The 25,576-nt window shown below is 43.7% G+C and overlaps 1 long non-coding RNA gene across 1 annotated transcript in view; it reads right to left on the bottom strand.

Moving 5' to 3' along the window:
- Positions 1-10,106: 10,106 nt before the first annotated feature.
- LOC130530269 (uncharacterized) overlaps positions 10,107-25,576 on the bottom strand; it is a 35,118-nt gene continuing 19,648 nt past the window's right edge. The window contains exon 2 of the long non-coding RNA XR_008951781.1: positions 10,107-10,377. This is a non-coding gene — a long non-coding RNA (uncharacterized LOC130530269). The remainder of the gene's footprint in view (positions 10,378-25,576) is intronic.

The following is a 25,576-nucleotide window of genomic DNA, read 5'->3' as shown; positions in this document are numbered from 1 at the left end:
CTGTGTCCCTTCTGTAATGTGGCCCTGCTGTAATGTGTCACTGCTGTAATGTGTCCCTGCTGTACTGGGTCCCTGGTGTAATGTGTCCCCGTTGTAATGTGTCCCTGCTATACTGGGTCCCTGCTGTACTGGTGCTGTGTCCGAAACCACCCCCTATACCCTACATAGTGCACTCAATAGTGTGGACACCATTTTGAAATAGTGTCTGAATTCCTAGTGAGCCTCGCTGTACCCTATGTAGTGCACTCAATGTATCCCACAATGCACTGCGAAAAGTAGTGTACAACTGATGCACCCTAACTCGGAAATGTATCCCATCAGCCTTTACAGTATTACGTGACACCATAAAGGCTGATGGGATACTTTTTTTTAAACGTAATTTCCACTGTGCTGTTTGATATATGAGATTTTTGGGAAATAAGAAATCAAGGTGTAATTTACAATTGATTTCAGTAGGGGTCCAATATCATCATCCTAAAATATTACAATATAAATGTGAAGAAAAAAATTTAATCAACCTTCACTGCCCCCCTCCCTCACTTAAAATTGTTCTTCAGAATCATCTGTTCCTCACCAGGCGACAGGATCTCAATAAAATAATATTTACAAAGATGAAAAGTAGCTCTGGATCCATTTCTTGATGAAAAATGGCTTTATTAAATGTTTCCCCTGCAGCGAAGAATATGACTTGAGAATGTGCCATCACGTCTTGGCTTGAAAATGTCACTGGACACTAATTGATTTAGGTAATAAGGAATTGTTATTTTATTATTATTGACATTAATATTTATTAATTAATATTATAAATATATTATTATTATTGTTGTTGTTATTGTTGTTGTTATTATTATTATTATTATCTTATATTATTATTAATATTATTATATAAAGATAATAATAGGGTAAAATATTGCATTTTTAAAGAAATGACCGCTGAATGTGTTTGGGTATGTTTTGGATGGGTTAAAATAATTAAATGGACCTGGCCACTTTTACCGGCGACTGGTTTGTAATTATTATGCGACACAATGACATCATTTTGCGTGTGCCGTAGTGTCTGAACGCTAACTTTAAATTCAGTGCACTATGTAGTTCACTCAATCCATATCCCCCATGTAGTGAGTAGTGAATAGGGGACGAGTGTGTGGTTTCGGACACAGCGTTAGTGATATAGAACCCGAGTTAGTCTAAATTAAACATTGTCTTATACAATTTGATAGTGTCTTTTTTCAAGGCCAAAAGTAAGTGTTTCCATCATGGGAAACTTGGGGTAATTTTATGGGCTGGAGCTGATGGTGCAAAGCTCGCTGCAGGAACCTCCTCCAACCAGCTATTTAAAGGAACTTAGATTGGCCAGAAGAAATCCTGGGTGGGAGTTGTGGGTTACTCAGCGATACTGTCACACAATTGAAACACCAAGGGGCGCTACCCCAGTGGAGAAGGGACCAATGAGAGGGCCCAGTGAGATGAAAGAGTTCCTGTAAAGTTCCTGCCCCCAGTAGTTACCCGATACTCTCGCAATGCAAACGCACCTCAGTGAAAATGCTAGTGTCCTCCGCACTCTTACTGCAGTGACTTATGGTGGACTTAAACAATTTTGTCCAAATAAATATCAAAGACTTTGGGCATAATTACCTCAAAGGGATTTCAGAGCATCAAAGCCAATAAAGTATAAAGGGCTAAAGTATATATATATAAAGTATATAAATGTTATATAGTTATATTATCATTTCGAAATTAATAGAATTGAGGAGTGATTATATATTACATTTATTTACTCGAGGGTAGATTAAAAGACCTCAAAATGTTCTCAACATTCACCGCAGCAATGTTAGGACAAAAGCAAACCAAGCTTTCTCCAAATGTGAAAGCGTTTACTCAGGACTGGGAAAATGAAGTTAAGAATCAGCTATTAGTCACCAAAACTGCACTCTTACGCTGTAGCCGGGAAGAGCGGCCCTTTTTAAAAGAGAAGGCAAAAACGCTGAATGACGTGCTGAATCTCCTGCAGGGAAAGACGCCTGTGAAAAGTACCAACCTGAGAGAAGAGATGGAAACGCTAAAGACGCAGCTGCAACAGATGAAAAGTGATTACGAGAAGACAGGGGCAAGTTATGCACTTCATAAACGCCTAAACAATGACCTGGAAATTGAGCTCAACCGGCAATTTAAATTGACAAATGACACCCTGAGAGAAAAAGAGGTCCTCCTTCGCAAAATTCAAAGAATGAAGGAGTTGGACAGGCAAAGGTTGGACAATTCTCTTGCTGCCAAAGGTGGCAAAATCAAGACAACCAGCGTACCGTCCATGCAACAAGCTGCTTATCAAACTCTTGCAGCCACACTGGGCGACCAGGAGAAGATCATCCACAGTTTAAGGGAGGATCTGCGCAAGGCTGAGGCGAAACTGAGTGCCAGCCATCATATGATTCAAAGCATGAAGGAGTTGCACTCTCACAGGTTGGAAACTTCTGTTAACATCAGGACGAAGACGGCCGGAGTCCCGACCATGCAAAAAGCTGCTTTTGAAACACTCACAAAGACGCTGAACAATCAGAGGCAGATTATTACAAAGTTGATGGATGATCTGATTGAGGCTGAGATGAAACTTCATCAGGACAGAGTAAGTTTTCAAACAAAGGAGGAAGAGCTGCAAAAACAGGTGCAGACCTTGAAGCAAAAGCTGGAAAGCCAAAAAATCGTGGTCACTAGAAGGCCGAACATTTTGGTCCAGGTTTTCCAGAGACTCTCCAGGTGGTTCTTTTCCTCCCAGAGCATCGGGAGGATGTGCAGATGGATCCTAACAATAACACCCTTCATTTGAAAGTGACAAAGGAGATTTATGGATGAAGTTAAAGATGTGAAGTTAGATGTAGTGAGGAGGATGCTGAAGAAAGAGTTGGATGAAGACAATGGGGAATCCTTAGGGAACAGCCAAAAAAAAAAGAAGAAGCTGATCCTCAAGAAGGGGTTCTGTCGGAGTGTCCGAATTTGTAGTGAGCATCGCTGTACTCTATGTAGTGCACTCAATGGGCCGGATTCACGAAACGTTCTTACGAACAAATTTGTTCTTAAGTCCCACTTACGAACATTTTATGAAGATTGTGGCATTCACCAATTTCTTCTTATCCTGGATTTATGCGTAGGTAAGAACAAATCCTACGAACACTCAGGAGTACTCTTGCGCACATTTCAGTGCCGACATGTTGGCATGGTTGTGTTTTCTTCTCTTGTGCAGTTCAATAAAATTCAATATTACAATGATAATTATGTCATATTTATTTATTTCCTATTTTTTGTGATTTATGGAGAATTTTAAAATTACGTAAATGTGCCAATGACTTAACATTAATCAACCAAATTGGAAACCATGCCAAAACTGTCTTTTTATTTGATTTTATCTTAATTTATTATATTAGGGGATCGAGGATATGCCCTGGCTCCCTGGTTGTTGACACCACTGACCAACCCTCAGACTCCACAGGAAATTGTATTCAATCAGATGCATGCGCGCAGTCGCTCCACCATTGAACGCACCATCGGCATTTTAAAGGGGCGCTGGATGTGGACACAGAGCCACAACCCCGTGAGGATGTGCGTCCTGACGCAATGATGGGGTCAGATTGCAGGCACGCGGTTCACGTTTGAGCGCGATTAATTGCCCGTTTGTGAATAAAATGCATTATTGTCACAACTTCAGTCTAACAGTCTTTATTCACTTCAAAAAGAAAAAAAAAGAGAGACCGGTTTCAGAGCACAGCTTTTACACGTTTATTTTTTTACATTTTTATTTTTTACATTCTCGTTGATTTCTTTAAGCGTGTTGGCTATAGTCATCAGGGTTGAGGCAATTTTATCAAGCATGTTAGCCATCCTTTCTTGATTGTTCAACACGGCGTTAGAAATCAGGCGTGGAGAGGCAAGCTTTGGGCATTTTGCTGCTTTTTGCTCTGTCTACAGCAGTGTTTTTCAACCTTTTTCGAGCCAAGGCACATTTCTTTCATTAAACAGATCCCGCGGCACACCACCAGCTGAAAATGTGGGGGAAAAAAGCTTATATTAACAATATAAGGGTTAATATAAGCTGCAGCTCCGTCAGTGCACACACTCGTGCAGTTTTCCCACTTAAGTCCTCCTTTTTCCAGATATTCTGATGTAACCCGAAAAATTTCCTCTCCTGTTGTTTTTCCTGGCAAAGCCTTGCAAAATAGAAAGTTTTCTATGATTTTGTCTCCATCCACAAAACGCACATTAGCCAAGAGTTGAGCATGTCCACTTATATCAGTTGACTCATCAAGTTGCAACGCAAATTTCTTACTGATACGGATCTTGTCCAAAACCACACTTTCGATGTCTGCAGACATCTCATCAATACGTCTGGAAATCGTGTTATCTGAGAGAGGGACTTTGGCTATTTCCTTAGCCGCTACGGGTCCGAGCATCTCGTTTACAATGGCTTTGCAGGCGGGAAGTATTAATTTCTCTGCCACAGTGTGGGACTTTTTTGATTTAGCCACAAGTTCGGCGACGTGGTAGCTAGCTTTAAGGGCTCTCTCATTTACCTTTGTAGTTTTTCTCATGAAATCTGCCTGTTTCTCTGTGTGTTCACACAGGCGAACAAAATACTCAACATTTTTATTTTGAAGTGAAGGGTGTTTCGTTTGGAGATGGCATTTAAGCTTACTTGGGACCATAGCACTGTTGGTGAGCTTTTCACCACATACCAAACACAACGGAGTCAGCGCCGTTGCATCTCCGGTAAAAGTAAATCCAAATGAAAGATAGCTTTCGTTGTATTGCCTCGCGCCAGAAACTTTGCTCGACGTCACCGTTTTTGCTTTCTTTTGACCTCCACTCATGCTAGGGCCTTCATCTGGGTCTGGATTTTTTCCAGGGTCCAGTTCAGAGCCAGAATTTTTTCTCTTCAAAAACTTATCCATCACTCTCACCGCTGTCCCGCTATCCACAACGCCACCGTAAACGTCACCTGCCGCGGCATCAATGCGTCACTAATTCGCTTGTCTCCAAGCACAATGCAATTAACAATTAGCTACCCACCTACCACCACCTACTGGTATGAAAGAGTACTACATGGGTACTCTGCCAGGCGCTAGACCGCACAGGCACAAAAATTTGATAATTTCCCACGGCACACCTGATAATATCTCACGGCACACTGGTGTGCCACGGCACAGTGATTGAAAAACACTGGTCTACAGGGTCCTGCTGCAGTTCCTTTTATGGGCATTAGTGGGCGGTGACTTATGCTAATCGTATGTTAATTAGACTCACCTGGCACGCGCTTTCAACTTACGGACAGATGGCATTCAGCAATCTAAGAACACAGCTGCGAACAATTCTGGGGCTTACGAACGCGTTGATGAATCTGACGTAGGGTTTTCTTAAGAAACTTCTTAAGAACAACTTAAGAAAGAATCTAAGAAGATTCTTAAGAACATATTGGTGAATCCGGCCCAATGTATCCCACTATGCCCTGCGTAAAGTAGTGTACAACCGATGCACCCTAACTTGGAAATGTATCCCATTAGTGATTGCGGTCTCATGTGACGATCTGTCAATGGCGGGTACACGAGGAGAGACGAGGTACACATGTAAGTATTGTCTGCTATTTATTTGTTTCATAGATCTTTCTAAAGCATAAAATTCTTTCACTTTAGTGGAACATTGCTGCCTCCATATTAAATGTTTTTGCCTTTATTTATTTATGTGCAATTATAAGCATCGTATTAGATTACGAACCGCTTTAATTCTACCTTGCTAGAGTTGATGCATTTCAAGTGCAAATTTAAGGTACTGTAGGGGTGATATTAATATAACGCACACTGATGGCTTAAATTGATTTCGTAAGGGAGTGACGATGACATTAGCAAGTTGATCTGATGCCGGATGGAGAAGGACCACCTCTTCTCCGGGAAGAGGTTTTCTTCGACAGCAGGATGGGAGTGGGTGGTGGCAAAATGTTATTAAGGACTGTATTTTATTGCTGTAGCTTGGAATCTGGCGTGATCGCAATCAAAAATTACACGATCATCAGAAACTACACTGATGGACTTCTCAAATCAATCTTTATTTATATAGCGTCTTATACAATCAAAATTGTTTCAAGGTGCTTTCCAGAATCCCAGGGCCTAACCCCAGACAAGCAACAGTGGCAAGGAAAAACTCCCCTTTAACAGGAAGAAACCTTGAGCAGGACCAGGCTCATGTAGGGGGGCCCTCCTGCTGATGGCCGGCTGGGTAGAGAGAGAGGAGAAGGGGGAGGACAGGTAGAGGATAGAATAGGTTGGAGAGGAGAGGACAGGAGAGGAGAGGAGAGGGAGGGGAGGAGAGGAGAGGAGAGGCATAGAGCATAGAAATAACATACAGAACATACAAAAATACATTATATTGAATAAGCTGACGGTTGAGTGGGTCAGCGGGGTTGGAAGTCATTATGCAGCTCTGAAGGCAGCAATACCTGTAAATGAATACAGAAGGGGGGGCAGAAAAACCTCTGCAAATTGTTTATGTCCATGTTCCAACTTATAGAGTTGTGTTGAAGGAAATTGGCCTCACTGGAAGGCTGACTCCAGCACGAGCAGCAAAAAAGTGGGACAACCTTAAAAAAACCCTACAAGGTTTGTAATAATTGTTTTAAATTTGGTCTGTGAGAAAAATTATTGTTATTGTTACTATTATCGTTTAAATGCTTTGACAAGTAGATTTGAAGTGTCTGAGGAATGTTGTTGGAAGAGAGGAACATGTGAACGTTTTACAAAAATGTTGCTTACAACCAAAACCAGCACTCGGATGTCTCCTGTTCCTTAAAGATAAGAGGAGTTGTAAGGATAAAGGAAGTTGTAAAGATGGGAAAAGTAGATAGAAGACAAGGAATTGTGAGGTCCTGTTTGACATAAATCTTGTGTGCACCAAATAAAAGAGGCGAGCGAGCAGCAGACGAGCGGAGTTGACAGAGGAAGCTTGAACCGCTGCTCAGCTCTCCCTTGCAAGGACTCCAGTTGTTTGCGTGGTTTGTCTGAGTCTTAACATAAGAGTAAAGAACAGCGCGGGTGACAAACTTCACCCTCACAGGTCTAAATGTGACAGACTAATAATTATAGCAAATGTTGCATTACTGTTTGAATGATTTGCTTATTCCCTATTTGTAGGAGCTTCAGAGACCACCAACAGGATCTGGCACTGAATCTGGTGAGGTCACTGCTGACAAGTGGAAATAGTTCCCTCTCATGGATGAGGCAATAGGTGGCAGGCCCTCGATTCGATGCAGTTATCTTGTGCATCCCCAATTTTAAAATAAAGTTTGTAAAAAGACTCTTGGTCTGTTGGATTTCATGTGAAAATTTGATTGATTTCTTCAACATCCCGAATTCCCTTTAAAACGGCCAAACCCTCGACCAGTAGACCCATTTAGCTACAAAAAGCAAGCCACAAAGCTAATGGAATGCGAAACTGATAGTTGATTTTTAGATGGTTTCATTTCCAATGTTTATGGGTTGGAATGATTAGAAAAGAAGCTTGTGTTTTTGACACTTTGACCTTGAGCAGCAGGAGCATTTCAGGGTGATCTCATTCATGGTGAAGGCTGTTTGTTCTGTTTTTCTCTGAATATTTCACCACCCAGAATTCGCTTGCTGCTCTCTTCACATCCAAACTTTCTTTGTTCATCTCTTTTCAGCTCTCAGTTTCCGGCTCCATTTTCAGATCCACCGTGTTTTTCTGATATTCCGTCAGATGTTGAAGGGCAGCTCACAGAGGGGCGACAACATATCAAAGGGCCACAAGTTCACATCGAATAAAGAAACTCAAAGTGAAGGACACAAACAGCCTGGATCATTAAAAAAAACATCTATAGTCCAAAAAACCCCCCATGAAAATACAGAGAAGAAAGTTTTCAACTTCAGCTAATCAAGCTGGAACATGACCGAATTATCAAAGCTGTGTCATCAAGCAATGAGCAGAAGTCCCCTTATGAATGTGTATGTGTGTGTGTGTGCATGCGTGTGTGGGTCAGTGCTAGGTATAAACGTATCAGTTTTAGGAATGATTTCCTTTCACTGCTTGAGTCAGTTGGTTTCCTCCAGCAGATAAACCAACCAACTCATAGCTTCAACCACACCCTTTATCTAGTTCTGACTTATGGTGTTGAGGTAGAACATGTGTCAGTGTTCCCTCAGAATCCACTCCTGTCAGACCATTCTTTGATCACTTTCACATTTATGATTAAGGATTCTTCTATGCTCAGAGCACAGTCTTACTATAGCAGATGTCTTTCAGATAATGCTGTAGCTTTTAAGGAAGTGATCCCTGTGCTACTCCCAGGACCACTGTGTGTGGGGGATCAATCATTATAATCTTAGCCCTGCTGAGGTTGACTCTATTGCTGAAGGTGCAGCAACCTCACTGAGAATCACGCTTGATTCTGTTGCCCCCCTGAAAAAGAAAATAGTAAATCAGAGGAGGTGTGCCCCCTGGTATAATTCACATATCAGGACCCTCAAGCAGAAAGTGCGAAGACTGGAAAGGAAGGGGCATTCTTGTAAAATAGGCTGCTATCATGTAGCCTGGAAAGACTGTCTATTAGTTTATAAAAAGGCCCTCTGCAAAGCTAGAACAGCTTATTTTGCTTCTTTAATTGAGGATAATAAGAACAACCCCAGGTTTCTTTTCAGCACTGTGGCCAAATTTACTAAGAGTCACAGTGTTTTAGATCCACGTGTCCCTTCTTCCCTTAGTGGTGAAGACTTCATGAGCTTCTTCACTGATAAAGATCTAGCTATCAGAGAAAATGCTAACCAGGCCATCCCTACAACTGGACCATCACCAGACGTGCTGACTGTGGGAACATACAGGTTCTCCAACGAGCCCTTAAACTCTTTCACCCCTATATATTTTTCTGAGTCGTCATCACTAATTCAGGAATCCAAGACCACCACGTGTCTTTTAGATCCCATCCCAACACACCTGTTGAAGGATGTTTTACCATTGATAGGCAGTTCTATCCTGGACCAGATCAATGGTTCTTTAGTGACAGGTTATGTACCCTGGTCCTACAAGGTGGCAGTGATTAAGCCATTGCTTAAAAAACCATCACTGGATCCTGATGTCTTAGCAAATTATAGGCCAATATCCAACCTTCCTTTTATCTCTAAAGTTCTTGAGAAGGTTGTGGTGACTCAGTTACTGGAGCACCAGCAGAGGAACAGCCTGTTTGAGATGTTTCAGTCAGGCTTTAGAGCTCATCACAGCACAGAAACAGCACTTCTTAAAGTCACTAATGATCTTCTCATAGCTTCAGATCATGGACTGGTCTCTATGCTGGTTCTGCTGGATCTCAGTGCTGCAGTTGATCACAGCATCCTGTTACATAGACTGGAACATGTGATTGGGATTAAAGGGACAGGACTAGACTGGTTTAGATCATATTTATCTGATAGATACCAGTTTGCTCATGTCCATGGTGTTCCCTCCTCATACAGTAGGGTTACCCATGGAGTTCCTCAAGGTTCTGTACTCGGACCAATCCTCTTCACATTGTACATGCTTCCCTTAGGGAACATTGGGCCAGATTCACCAATATGTTCTTAAGAATCTTCTTAGATTCTTTCTTAAGTTGTTCTTAAGAAGTTTCTTAAGAAAACCCTACGTCGGATTCATCAACGCGTTCGTAAGCCCCAGAATTGTTCGCAGCTGTGTTCTTAGATTGATGAATGCCATCTGTTCGTAAATTGAAAGCGCGTGCCAGGTGAGTCTAATTAACATACGATTAGCATAAGTCACCGCCCACTAATGCCCATAAAAGGAACTGCAGCACGGCCCTGTTGACAGAGCAAAAAGCAGCAAAATGCCCAAAGCTTGCCTCTCCACGCCTGATTTCTGACGCTGTGTTGAACAATCAAGAAAGGATGGCTAACACGCTTGATAAAATTGCCTCAACCCTGATGACTATAGCCAACACGCTTAAAGAAATCAACGAGAATGTAAAAAAAAAATAAGAATGTAAAAAAAAAAAACGTGTAAAAGCTGTGCTCTGAAACCGGTCTCTCTTTTTTTTCTTTTTGAAGTGAATCAAGACTGTTAGACTGAAATTGTGACAATAATGCATTTTATTCACAAACGGGCAATTAATCGCGCTCGAACGTGAACCGCGTGCCTGCAGTCTGGCCCCATCATTGCGTCAGGACGCACATCCTCACGGGGTTGTGGCTCTGTGTCCAAACACATCCAGCGCCCCTTTAACATGCCGATGGTGCGTTCAATGGTGGAGCGACTGCGCGCATGCATCTGATTGAATAAAATTTCCTGTGGAGTCTGAGGGTTGGTCAGTGGTGTCAACAACCAGGGCATATCCTCGATCCCCTAATAAAATAAATCAAGATAAAATCAAATAAAAAGACAGTTTTGGCATGGTTTCCAATTTGGTTGATTAATGTTAAGTCATTGGCATATTTACGTAATTTTAAAATTCTCCGTAAATCACCAAAAATAGGAAATAAACAAATAAATAAATAAATATGACAGAATTATCATTGTAATATTGAATTTTATTGAACTGCACAAGAGAAGAAAACACAACCATGCCAACATGTCGGCACTGAAATGTGCGTAAGAGTACTCCTGAGTGTTCGTAGGATTTGTTCTCACCTACGCATAAATCCAGGATAAGAAGAAATTGGTGAATGCCACAATCTTCGTAAAATGTTCGTCAGTGGGACTTAAGAACAAATTTGTTCGTAAGAACGTTTCGTGAATCTGGCCCAATATTCGGCAGCATGGGATAAATTTTCATTGTTATGCTGATGACACTCAGCTTTATTTATCCATGAAACCAGAGGAGACAGAGAAGTTAGTGAAGCTCCAGACCTGTCTTAAAGACATAAAGTCCTGGATGTCTTCAAATTTCCTCCTCCTTAACTCAGGAAAAACTGAGGTCATGGTGTTTGGTCCTGAACCTCTCAGGGATAGATTAGATCACATGATCACTCTAGATGGTATCTCATTAACATCTAGTCTCTCTGTGAGGAATCTAGGAGTAACTTTTGACCAAAATCTCTCCTTCAACTCACACATTAAATTAGTCTCTAGAAGTGCCTTTTTTCACCTGAGGAAAATCACAAAGATCAGGAAGCTGCTGACGCGGCATGACGCTGAAAAGTTAATTCATGCTTTTGTTACTTGTCCAGGCTGGACTATTGTAATTCTTTATTATCAGGGTGTCCAAACTCCTCTTTAAGAAGCCTCCAGCTGATCCGAAATGCTGCAGCCAGAGTTCTGACAGGTACTGACAAAAGAGATCACATTACTTCTGTACTGGCGTCTCTTCATTGGCTGCCCGTTAAATTTAGAATAATTTTTAAAACCCTTCTTTTGACCTACAAGGTCCTCAGAGGCCTAGCTCCATCCTACCTGGAGGAGCTAGTGAACCAGCTCCCTGTCCAGGTACGGGATGCTGACTCCATCTCTACTTCTAAGATCAGGCTTAAAACCTTCCTCTTTGAAAAAGCTTATTGTTACTAATTCTGTAGTTCCAGTTACTATCATAGACAGACAAATTATCATACTTAGGGGGTTGTCTAATCGTTAGGTCACATCTTAGCTATGCTGTTATAGGCCAAGGCTGACCCCACTGGGTCATGGTTTCCTCTCCTCTCCTCTCCTCTCCTCTCCTCTCCTCTCCTCTCCTCCTCCTCATCAAGCAGACTAGTTATGCTGATTCTTGTGTAGTTTTTCTGCTTCCCCCCCCCCCCCCTGTATTCATTTACAGGTATCGCTGCCTTCGGAGCTGCATGATGACCTTGTTAAAGACGCTATATAAATAAAGATTGATTTGATTTGACCCCAGCTCAACGGCGCCACCGAAAGCACCTTTATGGACACGTGAGTATTAGACGGTAATTCAGGGAACATTTAAGCTCAACAATCAGGGGGAGTGTGAGCAGAAGACCTGAACACCCATGTGGAATCATCTGGAAGAGAAGTTCAAGTACTGAGGTGGAGATATGGAAATGTGGCACAGTGGCAATCAAAGAAAGAGACTTTCTCTAGGTGCACACACGCACGCACGCGCGCGCACACACACACACACACACACACACACACACACACACACACACACACACACACAGAGGCAAGCTTCAAAGGGAGCGCCAGATGAAATGAGAAGAGATCTAACACCAGAGATCCAAGGAGAAGAAATTGCTTCCTGGAGGCCACAGCGGACTGTCCAGATGATCCTCCTGATCCAACTGTCCTAATCGTCCTGACTGTCTCAACTGTCCTGACTGTCCTGAGTGTCCAGTTTTTCCTGACTGTCCTAATCTTCCCGAGTGTCCTGATGGTCCTGAATGTCCAGTTTTTCCTGACTGTCCTAATCTTCCCGAGTGTTCTGACTGTCCTGATGGTCCTGAATGTCCAGTTTTTCCTGACTGTCCTAATCTTCCCGGGTGTCCTGACTGTCCTGAGCTTGAACGGGACGCTAAATATTCTGCAGACATTTTAAACATCTACCATCAGAACTATGAGTAAAGACTAAACTCTTATTCGGTGTAAAGGTCTGTTTTCACTGTCTTTTTCTGTCCTTTTTCATTATAAACTGATAATTAACTCAATCAATTTTCACAAGATTTGGTACTTGGTCCAATCCTATGTCTAGCAGGGAGTTCCACAAGATTCGGTACTTGGTCCAATCCTATGTCTAGCAGGGAGTTCCACAAGATTCGGTACTTGGTCCAATCCTATGTCTAGCAGGGAGTTCCACAAGATTCGGTACTTGGTCCAATCCTATGTCTAGCAGGGAGTTCCACAAGATTTGGTACTTGGTCCAATCCTATTTATCTTATATTCACTCCCTCTTAACAGTATAAGCATTCAGTAAATTTCCATTGCTATGCTGATGACATCCAATAATGTCTATTAATGGAGCCAGACCAAACCGATCTCCTCCTGGACCTCCAGGCCTGCCTCAAAGACATCAGCCAAACCAGAAATTTCATACAGTTAACTTTGTTAAAATTAAAGTTATCACACTAGGCTGCAAACACCTGAGGAACATGTTCTCTAGTGATGTAGCATTAACCTGCCTCCCAGTACCACTGGAAGTAGCCTTGGTGATTTGTTGAATCAGGATTTGTCTTTGGCTGCCCATATTAAGTCTCAAGATCACCTTCTATCAACAAGACAGTGCTAAAATTAGGAAGTTCCTGTCCCAAAGGAATGCAGTATAGGGGGCAGAGCCTTCAGCTACCAAGTCCCAGTCCTCTGGAACTAGCTCCCAGTCTGGATCCAGGAGGCAGACCCAGTGATTACTGCTCTGTTCTGCTGCTGTAGGCTCAGACTGCTGGTGCTCCTATAACACCCACCCACCTCTCCATCTTCCTCCACTGCCTCTACCCTTAGAACATGATACAATTATGTAAATGCTCATATTACTGCTGGAATCTGGCTTGTTTGCTGATCCTGGACATGGTCCATCCAGACCTGTATGATGAGTGGGCCAGATCTCCGTACAAGGACATCTGAAGGTGCCTCTGGGCCCCTGGACTTATCTCATACACCAATGCTACTGTTGAAGTTCTTTGTAGTTGGCGTCTACTGCCCGTCTGTCCGTCCCAGGGAGACGGGTCCCTCATCTGGGGATCTCCTGCAGCTTTTGTCTTTTTCTCTAACAGGGTTTGAAGGTTTTCCTGACCTGCTTTGAGGGTCCAAGGACAGAAGATGTAACAACTGTGCAGCTTATAAAGCCCTAGGAGGCAACAATGGTTGTGATTTTGGGATGTAAATACAATAAATGTAAACTTAAAACTGAAGACCCAAACTAGCAACCTTCCAAGTAGTGGAGCAACTGTGGCTCAGCAGGAGTCAGATGGACTCTATCAGCCTGTCACAGAGCTACCAGCAAGTGTGCGTGTGTGAGACAGATACACTAAATGAACACTTACGTCACAACACCACAGCAGCTGGATCCTTTCACTGCTGCACGTTTGAGAGGACGCTCTTATCGTACATAGATGTCCTGCTGGGAAGATGAAGATCACAGATTAGCAACAGTAGCTACATTTGGCTGCCAGGCACCTGCATAGTTTCCTGCTCAGACACAGCAGAAATAAATATGTTCTGGAAGATGTCTAATCACCCCCATAAACACGTTTTGTGAAGGCAACAAAGCTATTAAATAAAACCTTATTAAATGAAGATGAATGGGAGAAAAACATACAAAGTTAAAGCAATTCTAAACATATTAAAGAGAAATGGAACACTGTGGGTTGAAGCTTCAGTTCTCTCACAAACTCTGTCCTGGGTCCGAACCGTTGGGGTCCAGACACTTGAGATTCTGACCTACAGTTCAGTAGCGGTTGTGGTGTCATGTGCAGTTGAAAAGCATGTGTCCAGTTTCCTGTCTTTCCACCTGGTGCTCGAACACTTTTGATTTCTCTTTGAGGTCACGTGATCTAGCTTTGGTGTACCAAGAGGGTCCCAGGAGCCCCAGGTTGCAGGTCCCAGATCACGCACACACACACACACACAAACAAACACACACACACACACACACGCACACACACACTTTTCCATGAGCGTCCATCTTTACTGATATTTAATCACTGATTTCATATTTTTGTTGGTCTGTTTCCAACACAATGATGAACCATTTGTGTTTGTGAGGGGCACCAAATTATTTGTGATGATGATGATGGTGGTGGTGGTGATGATGATGATGGTGGTGATGATGATGATGATGATGATGATGATGATGATGATGATGATGATGATGATGATGATGATGATGATGATTATGATGGTGATGATGTGGTGGTGATGATGTGGTGGTGATGGTGATGATGATGATGATGATGATGGTCAGGCCCTGGGATCCTGTAAAGCACCTAGAAACAATTTTGATTGTAACAGATGCTATATAAATAAAGATTGATTGATTGATGATGGTGATAGTGATGATGATGATGATGATGATGGTGATAATGATGATGATGATAATGACAACGATGATGATCTTAGTCAGGCCTACTTTTTTTAAAGCTCTTTCTAGGTTCTACTGCAACTACTACTGCAACATCCCTGATGTGTGAAGAGGAGGAGGAGATGATGGTTCATATATGATGAGGATAGAGGTGGAGATGATGGTGTGTCCTGCCGGTCTCCAGTGAGGTCCAGCGAGGACATGATACAGGTGCTCTGGTTTGTTTTTTAATGAATAATTTAAGTCACTGATTGCTGGAGACACAATGAGACACAGGTGGAACACATTAGAGCATCAGGCAGGTGAGGAGCATCAAAGTACAGTAAAGAAGACAGACTAAACCTGACAGGAAGGAAGCTGAGCTGAACCTAGAGAGAAGTGCAAGAGGTCAGCAGAGCTGCTGCACATGATGAAGGAAGCAGCCTGATGAATTCAGCAGAAGGACGTCTGATTGGAGTCACTGATTGGAGGCTGACGAGTGAGGGAATCTGAGGAGGATCTCAGGGGACTGAGCCACATTCTGCAGGATGAAAACAAGCCGAGGCTGATGTGCATCTGATTTGGACTCCAGAACACTTTCATGTTACCGCCTCACTTTGTTTGTTCTGTTTGACTGATTCTGTTTGAGTTCTGGTTGACCTTTGTTGAGTTTCTGGACAAATGTTATGTTTATTCCGAAGCATGAAGCACTGCTACCAGCAACACAACTGAAACACAACACCTGCACAACAGTAGCCCAACAGTGGCACATCGATATGACAGCGGTGAAGCTACAGCGATACAACAGTGACACAGCTACAGTGATACAGCAGGGGCACAGCTACAGTGGCACAGCTACAGTGATACAACAGTGGCACAGCTACAGTGGCACAGCTACAGTGATACAACAGTGCGGCAGCCACTGTGATACAACAGTGACACAGCTACAGTGATACAGCAGTGGCACAGCTACAGTGGCACAGCTACAGTGATACAACAGTGGCACAGCTACAGTGATACAACAGTGACACAGCTACAGTGATACAACAGTGGCACAGCTACAGTGATACAACAGTGGCACAGCTACAGCGATACAAAAGCTACAATATTCCAGTTTAAGGTTGAAATTGTGAGGAACGAGTCAGAAGGTTGAAGGTTCCACTCAGGCCGACATCGCCTGTCAGTGTTGAGGCTGTTTACCTGCAAACAGCAGATGATCTCATGAATCCTCCTGAAGGACCATCAGGCATTTTAAGGAAGTACACGTTGATGTTACCTGCAGCCAGTAAACAGGCAGCAGCGTCCTGTCAGAACCACAGAAACACAAGAGTGAGGAGTTAATGAGGTTGCATTGAATAATTAAAGTCCTCTCAGAGCAGCAGCACTAATGAGCCGCCGGCTGGTTCCTGTCAGCACCAATCACAGACAACATTAACTCAAACACAAACCTCCCAGAACATGAATCAGGTCCACTCCTGTGGCGCAACGCCCGACGTTATCAACGGTTACGCTCCATCTTCTGTGGACCCTCGAGCCTCCATCATGTGAAAGCAGAGGAACTCTCTCAACTCCAGAGATTCATGTCAGTGAAAGCCTTCCTGTTCTGTCAGGAACACCAAGAACACCAGGACCAAGAATACCTGAACCAAGAACATGAGGACCAGGACCTTCCAAGAACCAAGAACACCAGGGCCAGGACCACCAAGAACCAAGAACACCAGGACCAGGAATAACTGAACCAAGAACATGAGGACCACGACCTTCCAAGAACCAAGAACACCAGGGCCAGGACCACCAAGAACCAAGAACACCAGGACCAGGAATACCTGAACCAAGAACACGAGGAACACTATGAACCCAGAAAACTGGAACCAACATCACTAGCAATAGGAACACCTGAACCCAGGAACCAGGAAGGAGGCCTCGCAGCTTCACGGGTTGTTTCCTCACATAACAAAGTCAAATATAGAGTTACGTATATTTTGATAACGGATCTGAGAGACTGTTCTGCTGCAGACCAGTAGCACAAGAATCCTCCTCAACTGTCAAACGCAGATACCAATGAGCTCTGATAGCTCAAACCTCCGGATTGTTGGTAGAGCCGCACTCAGCCAGCCCCCACCTGGGAGGACCTCCAGCCTGCCTGTGTGAGTCTCTGTTTCTGGGTGTGGTCTTGAAACTGTAGTTCGAGACTGCAGGGAGAGCAAGAAGACAGCAGGAAAAATGAGGTTCTACCTGCACTTCTGGACAGAAAAGTCACTGAAGACAGCTGAGCCAGTAAGGCCAGTCCGTGCACCTGGATTGATGACAAGCCAAAGGAGATCATACAAAACTCCAGAGGTGCTGGAGAACCACCTCTAAACCCAACATGGATCATGCTGCTGGCCGTTACACAGGAGTCACCAAGACCTGCTGGCTTTGAAATGGGGTGACCATTCTCCATCAAGCTGTTCCCTAGGCTTGAGCGAGACATCGACATCACTGCCTGGAGAGAACCAGGTCTGGCACCTAGCCGGTCCTCAGCTACCGTGCTGGTACACCAGACAACTAAAATGAACCACAATGCTGTTGCAGTCCAATCGAGGTGTGAGAGCTTAAAGTGGAGGCGCTGCAGTACCAGTCATAAAAACAAGTTAATGTGGACTCCTCTGGACCCCCTGGAGACCTCTGAGACATTTCTTCCCTGTGTGGACACATTAGCGTGACATTAGCATAGACCAGTCAGCAGGTCCCAACCCCTGAAAACCTGAGCATGTTCACCAGTGACACCAGAGAGAACGTGTGTGAAACAGCTGTTGAACCCAACAACTGAAGACAGACCTGTTGGCATGAGTATACACCAAAAGACACGAGATGATTTTTTGTTGGGCAATTCTTTGTAAATTTATATTAAATCAAATAATCTCACAATACAGTAGATCCAACTTGGAGAGTTGGACAGAGACTGCAATCTTCATTTAGAACCTCCTAAATCCCTTTTATGGTGTTTCTTTATTAAACGATCTAATCAGATGCATGAATGTTTTAATAGCTCTAATAACTAGACAATGTAAGACAATATCAAACACAGCATGTGGGCCAGCATCCTTAGCAACCAACATAGCAACAGCAGAGAATGGAACAATACTAATCTGGAACAAACCAGATCTTAGACAAGAACTGAATGAATATTGGCAACTCTTTCTTGCTAACAGTATAAACTATTGTGAAGGCAACATTTTCCACTGATGATGAAAGGAACGCCACTATTTTAATTTGACGTCTGCTACAAACAATTATGTTTTCGGCAGGCAAATGAATGGATCAATAAAAGAACAGATTATTTTCAGGTCCTAATTTTAAAGTTTTTTACTGTGGTCCAATGCAGCTATTTCACGTTTTGATATGGTACAGACAAGCTGCTGTGCTAACAGCAGAAATTATGTTAGCATTTGACAGCAAGCGTAAGATTGTGTGGATGGGACCCGTTAACGTTTGCGTTAGCAACACAGGATGAACTCATGCAGCCACTAAGCACTGGTTCTCTACGCCTGTTCTGTGTAAACAAATTCAAATACAGTCTTTACAGTCTCAGCACTTTATTGGCTCCTCCTGTTCAACTGCTTGTTAGCATCAATAGCTAATCAGCTAGTCACATGCACTGTAAATACAAATATCCAATAAAATTCAGCCCTAGTTAAGATTGTCAATTTCTTCTGCTTACTTAATAAAAATAATTTAGCAGTAATTTGGGGTTTAACAGCTAAATTAAATCTCCCTTTCTGAGCTGTCTTCACATCCAAGAGTAAGCTCAAGATCTCGGACGCATTGTTAATGGTTGAACTGCGCCACCTTTCCCACCTTCCATGGTGGACATACTACACGTGTCTCTCCAGCAACGGAGGTCCCTCATCTGTCCGTCTTCTTGAACTTCACGTCTTGTCACCTCTCATGGTTGACGTTAATGTTTCACAGCCTTTCTTGTATTTAATGTGCATGTCGTGTAGAATAAGCTAAAACCGGAGAACAAAAGGCTTTTAATGCACCGAAGGGACACTTTTCAACATGGCACGGTTGAAACGTCGCAGGTGAAGTCAGTAAAATTGTGATCCTTTGTCAACTGAAAGAGTTGGAATGCCGACCTTCCTCAGTGATTTGTTCAGAATTTGTGAGATTACGTTCGCGTGGTTCTCATTACGAAGTTCCGGGTTAGCGGTAGAAAAATCCCACTTTTCAGAAAGTCTAACACTGATTACTGTTATTGATTCAGCAGAAAGAGCCATCAAGTTCACTGATGAAAAGAGGAACACGTGGCTCCTGAGAGCAGGAGGAAGTCTGAGCAAAGCACCAGTGCCCGAGGAAGTGAAGCATCCGCTAATTCTTGCTCAAGGATCTTTCAGTTTACGCCACATTCATGAGCAACTAGGACATTGTGGAAGAAATCCTCCAGACTTTGGCACTTTGTGAGGGCAGAACACAACCTGAGAGAAGCTCTATCTGCTCTGGTTCAGCACATTAGGTCTAGAATCACTGTCCCATTACAAAGGTGTCGAGTGTTGCTAATGAGGCCGGAGGTTTTCCTGGGCTAACGAAGCCAATCACAGCAGTCTTCCTCACTGAACTGACCCAAACACCAGAGCTGCTGTCAGTCCTCCTTCGATACAACGGCCTGAACACGCTTCTTCACTTCCTCCTTGTCTTTCCCCAGTGTGTGTGTGTGTGTGTGTGTGTGTGTGTGTGTGTGTGTGTGTGTGTGTGTGTGTGACCTCTCCCACTGACTCACGTCTCAATGAAGAAAAGACAATATATTTTGAAAAGGTTGCATGAAAGGCCAGAGCGTGCAGGGGGTGTCTTCTCCACACTTCCTGTCAGCTCCAGCCCACCCACCCACACACACACACACACACACACACACACACACACAGTGAAATGATCAGAACAGAAAAGAGAATAACACAACTAAATAAAGTGAAGAGTGAGGAAAATACTGCCTGTCTGCCTGCACAACCACATATCAGCCCGGATGCCTTTGCCCCCATCCCTGAACATCATGACATCCCGTCCATCATTGTCCTGGGAGCGGATGTCCAGACGGGACCTCTCAGGATGGAGGTTCTGGCACCAGCGGCGATGCAGCAGATTCATCCAGAATGGAAATAAATAATCTCAGATCCAACTTCCATCCCAGCAGGTGGCGGTGGACATGATGGGGACTGCAGCCATCTGCCCAGCCATGGTCACGTCCAGAGGATCTTCCTAAAGCTCTCTACCTCTAGAGCTGTGACATATTCATGTCCTGTGAAGTTCATCTGAGCTGTCATTGTGATACCACATCAAACCATCTATAAATGAAGGGTAAGCCTCCTCAGTCCAGTTCAGTTCCAGGTCATCAGCAGCAGCAGGGGTCCAACCCTACCAGGCAGCCATATTTGATTTAGCACATAGAATCCATCCTGTCCAACAGGAAACAATAGAACCCATCCTGTCAGAAACCCTGAACGACCAACTGGGGTGGACCTCAAAGGGGATGGTCCAGGTGTCTGGTGGTATATAGATTTTAGGTAAAATATAGAAGTAGCGTGGGCTGTCCGGACCAAACAGGTAGTCTTTTCGTTTTGCTGTTATGATGTTTGGCTCATGGTTCGGAGTTTGTTGTTTTGTTTGTGCTTGAATTCTGTTTGTTTCTGTTTGTTTATAGCTGTCTTTTGGCTTTGGTGAGGTGTTTTTGAAGGTCCACGATGGCTGTTTTTGTTCCTTTGTCTGCAGATTCAATAATAATGTTAGGGTTATGTGAAAGGGCCCTATGGTCTACTGGCCCTCCGGTCCTGTGTGTCTGAGGGAAATCTGCTGCATTTTAGGGCGTGCTCAATGGTTTGAATGACTTTTTTGGCTAAATGATGTAACATGGTTGCTTCAGGCTCCCAGTGGAATGGTGGAGTGAATTTGGTGTGGGTATTTTGGGGAAGGGGGTGGTGGAAGTAGTCTATGAGTTTGATTTTTCTAAGGAAGTTGTTAAGGTCCCTTTGAAGTTCCTCCCGGTCAAAATTAGAGGGGTGAGGGATGAACTATAGAGTTTTCTCTATGGGGTGCAGATGGGCTGAAGAAGGTCAAAAGGTTCAAGATATTGGAGGAGTCCAAGGCCAGATTCTTTGCTTGTACCGAATTTGTCTTGGGAGGTGTCATAAATTCAGTTCTTGACACCAATTGTTAAAGATGGGTCTTGAGGTTGTGGGGGTCCAGTGGACAGTATCCCTTTTGATAGTGAAGGTATCGTGGGTGATTTCAGACATTTCCATTGTGTGTTAGCATGATATAATTTATTAGTTTCAGGTTGTTTCTCATTGTGTCTGTGTGAGGTGTGTGAGCATAGTGATTTTAATTGTTTGATTGTTGTTTGTCTGGGGTATTGGTCTTTGTTGTTGATCCCCAATGCCAAAAACCACAAATTTTTGTTTGGGATTAGCAAAAAAGCCAAAAGGAAATGGAAGGTGTTGGCTTTGGGGTAACTGTCTAATTCTGTCTCTCAGTGCAGCAAAGCTAACAAGCTACTCAGTTTGTTACCACTAGTTTTTCACTTTTGTTGTATTCTCTCAAACTTAAGAAATGATATAAAAATGAGTGGGGGAGCTGGACCAAGTAAGAAGAATAAAACGTATCATTTTCATATGAAATGGGAGGAGGACTTTATTTCACGTTTGCCTCATCTGCCAGTCTGCTATCACGATGCCAACGAAGGGGAATGCGGAGCCGCATTTTCGGACTGTTCATGGAAAATATGACACTGAATTCCTGCCTTAAAGGGAAGGCACTAAAGTCCCTAAAGTGTTGTGCAACATCTGTGGTTACTCAACATACATCAACTTACATTGGAAGAATCCTCAATAGTTTTCTAAATAAATAAAATAGTTTGATCATTTTGCCTGAGCACCCGAGCAGCCCTGGTGTAGAAGGTGTATTAACTCTGTGCATTGGACTTGACATACCCGTTGGACGTGTACCTGTAGATGTGCTACCCATGATTTCTTTGTATTGCTTGGATTCATTTGAAATATTCTTCCTGGTCCGTCTTGTAGCTGTCTGGTGGGTAATTGGGTGTAGTGGGTGTAGTGACCTACTTTGTAGTGTGGTGTTTGATCAGATCTGGCTCTGATCTCTAGGCTGGTGGTGGTGGATCTCTTCCCAGGGAGCAGTTTTCCTTCTGGCTGAGACGGAGGCTGTTGACCTGATTTGTCCTTTTGTTGTTCTGGAAGTTACTGATTCCTCCTGGACTGTGAGGTTGGTTCTTTAGAGTTATTTTGTCCATTCCTGGGCTGGCAGAGCCCTGCTTAAAAACAAATTTTAAATATTAAAACCAAGCCAGGAGCTCGTCGAAAAAGAATAAAAGCAATCTAACTCAATAAAAAGGGCGGCAGAGATGGCGAAGCAGCATTCCCGTGTTTCAGGGAATCAGGGTTAGAGGTGGTGGGTTGTCGCCTTTCTCAGAAGTTCTCATTTTAACCTACACAAGCTGAATCGGACATACTTGTTTTGTGTTGTTTACTTTTTATTTTCTGGTTATGAGACAGATTCTGAATTTCCACCAGCACACCAACTGGCTTCCTGTTCACATAAACATTTGCCATTGTAGCCACGCGTCTGATTACATTAGGAAAACCGCGTCTTGCTTAAGCGTATAAGGGACTCTGACATACCTGGCTGACCGTTGGGTAATTCCACCCCTCATAGCACAACGTGGATGGGCTCAGTCTCGACTGGGTCAGTCCAGATCTGAAATGAGCCCCTGTCTGGGAAGCCCAGTGTGGTCCTGTACGGGCACCGGTAGGGCCTGGCTCCTGGCCCTGTCACACTCCAAGTGTGGCCCCAGCTCCACAGTGCCAGGAGGACGTTCTTTGTGCCCCTAAAGCAGCTGATGAGCCAGTCCTGCTCATTCTCCGCTCCGTTAGCAACATCTTCTAATAGCACCAACACTGCCTTAGTTGTTGACAGTGTTTTCGGCACCATTTCAAACACACGTTCACATCCCCTCACGTAACCACAAAGACCTGGATGAGTTCATGGTTCATGTGTTTATCTCTAATGTGCACCTCACTCTAGGGATGTCCTGTTGGACATTAGTCCCAGAATCACCTCTGAAACCACCCAGTTGGTGTGGATGTTCATACGTTCCTCGGCGCCACATCCTGGTTGAGGGGTGGCAGAGGGATTTTTATCGGGACCGCTATCTTGTGTTTGCTCTGCTCTTTCTCTAGTGGGCCTGGTTGACCCACAGTTGCGCTGGGGACCACCACACCTGCAGATGGTCGGGATGATTGGCAGCCCTTTTAAGCAGCTACTAGCGTTGGATCATTTCGTCTTTGCTCGTGGTAACCGAAGCCTCCTGAGGTCGCTATCTGTCTCCTGTCTGCATTTTGGGTCCCACCTTGTGTTTTTGATCCAGTCGTAGCACACGTGTCCATGAGAGCAGCCAGTGCCTCACCGTGGTTACTATCCACAGTGATCAGCCTTTATGATCCACTGGGCTTGTGGCTAAGTTTTTGGAGGACCCTTGTGTTGGAACAAGGGTCCTCCAAGTATATGCAGCTAGGGCACATACTGGCTATACCTCCTTCCTAGTCAGCTGTGACCAGCATGGGAAGGAGGGAAGGATGATCTTGTAAAATGAGAGAAAGGTGTCACACCACGGTGGCAGAAGAAGCTACCATTATCACACTAATACAGACGCAGATGATGTCAAGAGGATTCACACACGAAACAAGTGTCTTTCAGACTGGAAAGACGTCATGTCCTGTCTCCTCAGCCCAAGAGGGACCATCAGGTGTTATTATTATTTTACTGCCATTCTGTGCCGTTTATTTTATGATACAGGCATTTAAGTGTGAAAAACATTTTGTTTGTTCCATTTCACCACCTCGGATCAAATATCCTGCTGTCTCACAGCGACGGCAACACCTGAATGACCTCCATCAGCCCTCTGTGTTTGATATGGATGTGATTAACCTGTGGGGTTTGGAGAAAATCCGTCTGGATGTGAGCGGCACATGAGGAGCAGGAAGGTTAATGGCTAAAGACCTGCCACAGTGTGACAGATCAAATCCCTTCGGAGTAAAATTCTTGTGATGAGAGAACCTCGGAGACCTTTCGAGGATTAACTCGGTGTCACCTTCAGGGTGATTTTTCCTGCAGACATGGAAAAGAACGAACACCCAGAACAGAAGGCAGAGATCCAGCAACATTTAAAGTAGGAGAGATCTGATCTTTGCTCGCTGTCGTTGCTACGAAATGGAGCGAGCAGCCCGAGCTAGCATTGTCATTAACCTGTAGTTCAGAGAACCCTGAGCACAGCAGGGAAAGCTCTGCAAGACTGAGTTTTGTTTTTTTAACATAACAGGTAACATATGTACATACCCTACTTTTAAAGATGAATTCAGAAAAAATGCTAAATTTGATGTTGCATACAAGATGTGTGCTAAAGTCTTCCTGACTGAACTGATTAAACATTTCACAGCTGAAACCTGGACATGCAGATGTGTCAGGACTGAGGAGCTTCTGAGAGCTTCTGAGCTGCTCTGGTTGGACAAAGATGGCAGGTGTGCCACCAATGACATGGAGGGCAGGAGTTCAACTGTCAGCTAATGCTAAATGGAATGATTCCATTAGCTTCTGTGATGATAATGATAATGATAATGATGATGAAGATGAAAATGTAAACATCACTGAGCTCTGGAAGCCCGTTACTCTTCCAACACAGATGTTTACAGGCATTATACACATTGTCTGTGTTTCCATGGCAACACAGTGGCACATTCCAGCCACATCCCTGTTCCACGGAGAACACGTAGAGATGTTCTGACTGACACAGTGATTGATTTCACCTTATGGAGAAATTAGCAGACCCCTTAATAATGCAAATCACCACCAATATCCACCAACAACAGCAGTCAATCAATCAATCAATCAATCAATCAATCAATCAATCAATCAATCAATCAATCAATCAATCAATCAATCAATCAATCAATCAATCACTGTTTAAATCAAACTCCCCTTTAACAGGAAGGTTTTTTTTTTAATGGTTCATGGCAGCCAACGGACAGATCAACAGATCCACCATCTGCTCTGTGGGGAAGAGACTCAGCAGCAGATTTCAGCTTCTGTGCTATTGACACTGATATTAGCAGCCTGGGACACACTGAGTGGCTTTATTAGCAACTTTGCTAATGAAGCTATGGCCACCCAGGACTGGCTAAACCTCCTGAGCGTCTCTTGCTCTCAGCTAGCAGCACCAGTGCTGTTCTTATTGTCCTCTGTTGTCAGGAGTTTAAGACATAAGAGCACGCGGAGAAATTTGCAGGAGTTTTTCAGGAGTCACTCTTTCTCTTGATCACTCTTTCTCCAGCCTGATCACTGGAGCCATAAATTAGACGAACTAGTCAAATGACCTCTGTTAGCATCTCTCCAGATCAAATCAAATCAAATCAAATCAAATCAATCTTTATTTATATAGCGTCTTATACAATCAAAATTGTTTCAAGGCGCTTTACAGAATCCCAGGGCCTAACCCCAGAGAAGCAACAGTGGCAAGCAAAAACTCCCCTTTAACAGGAAGAAACCTTGAGCAGGACCAGG

Source organism: Takifugu flavidus, chromosome 8 (assembly GCF_003711565.1).
Source record: "Takifugu flavidus isolate HTHZ2018 chromosome 8, ASM371156v2, whole genome shotgun sequence".
Classification (NCBI taxonomy): domain Eukaryota; kingdom Metazoa; phylum Chordata; class Actinopteri; order Tetraodontiformes; family Tetraodontidae; genus Takifugu; species Takifugu flavidus.
The sequence above is the reverse complement of the archived record's forward strand: the minus strand, read 5'-3'. Positions and strand labels throughout refer to the sequence as shown.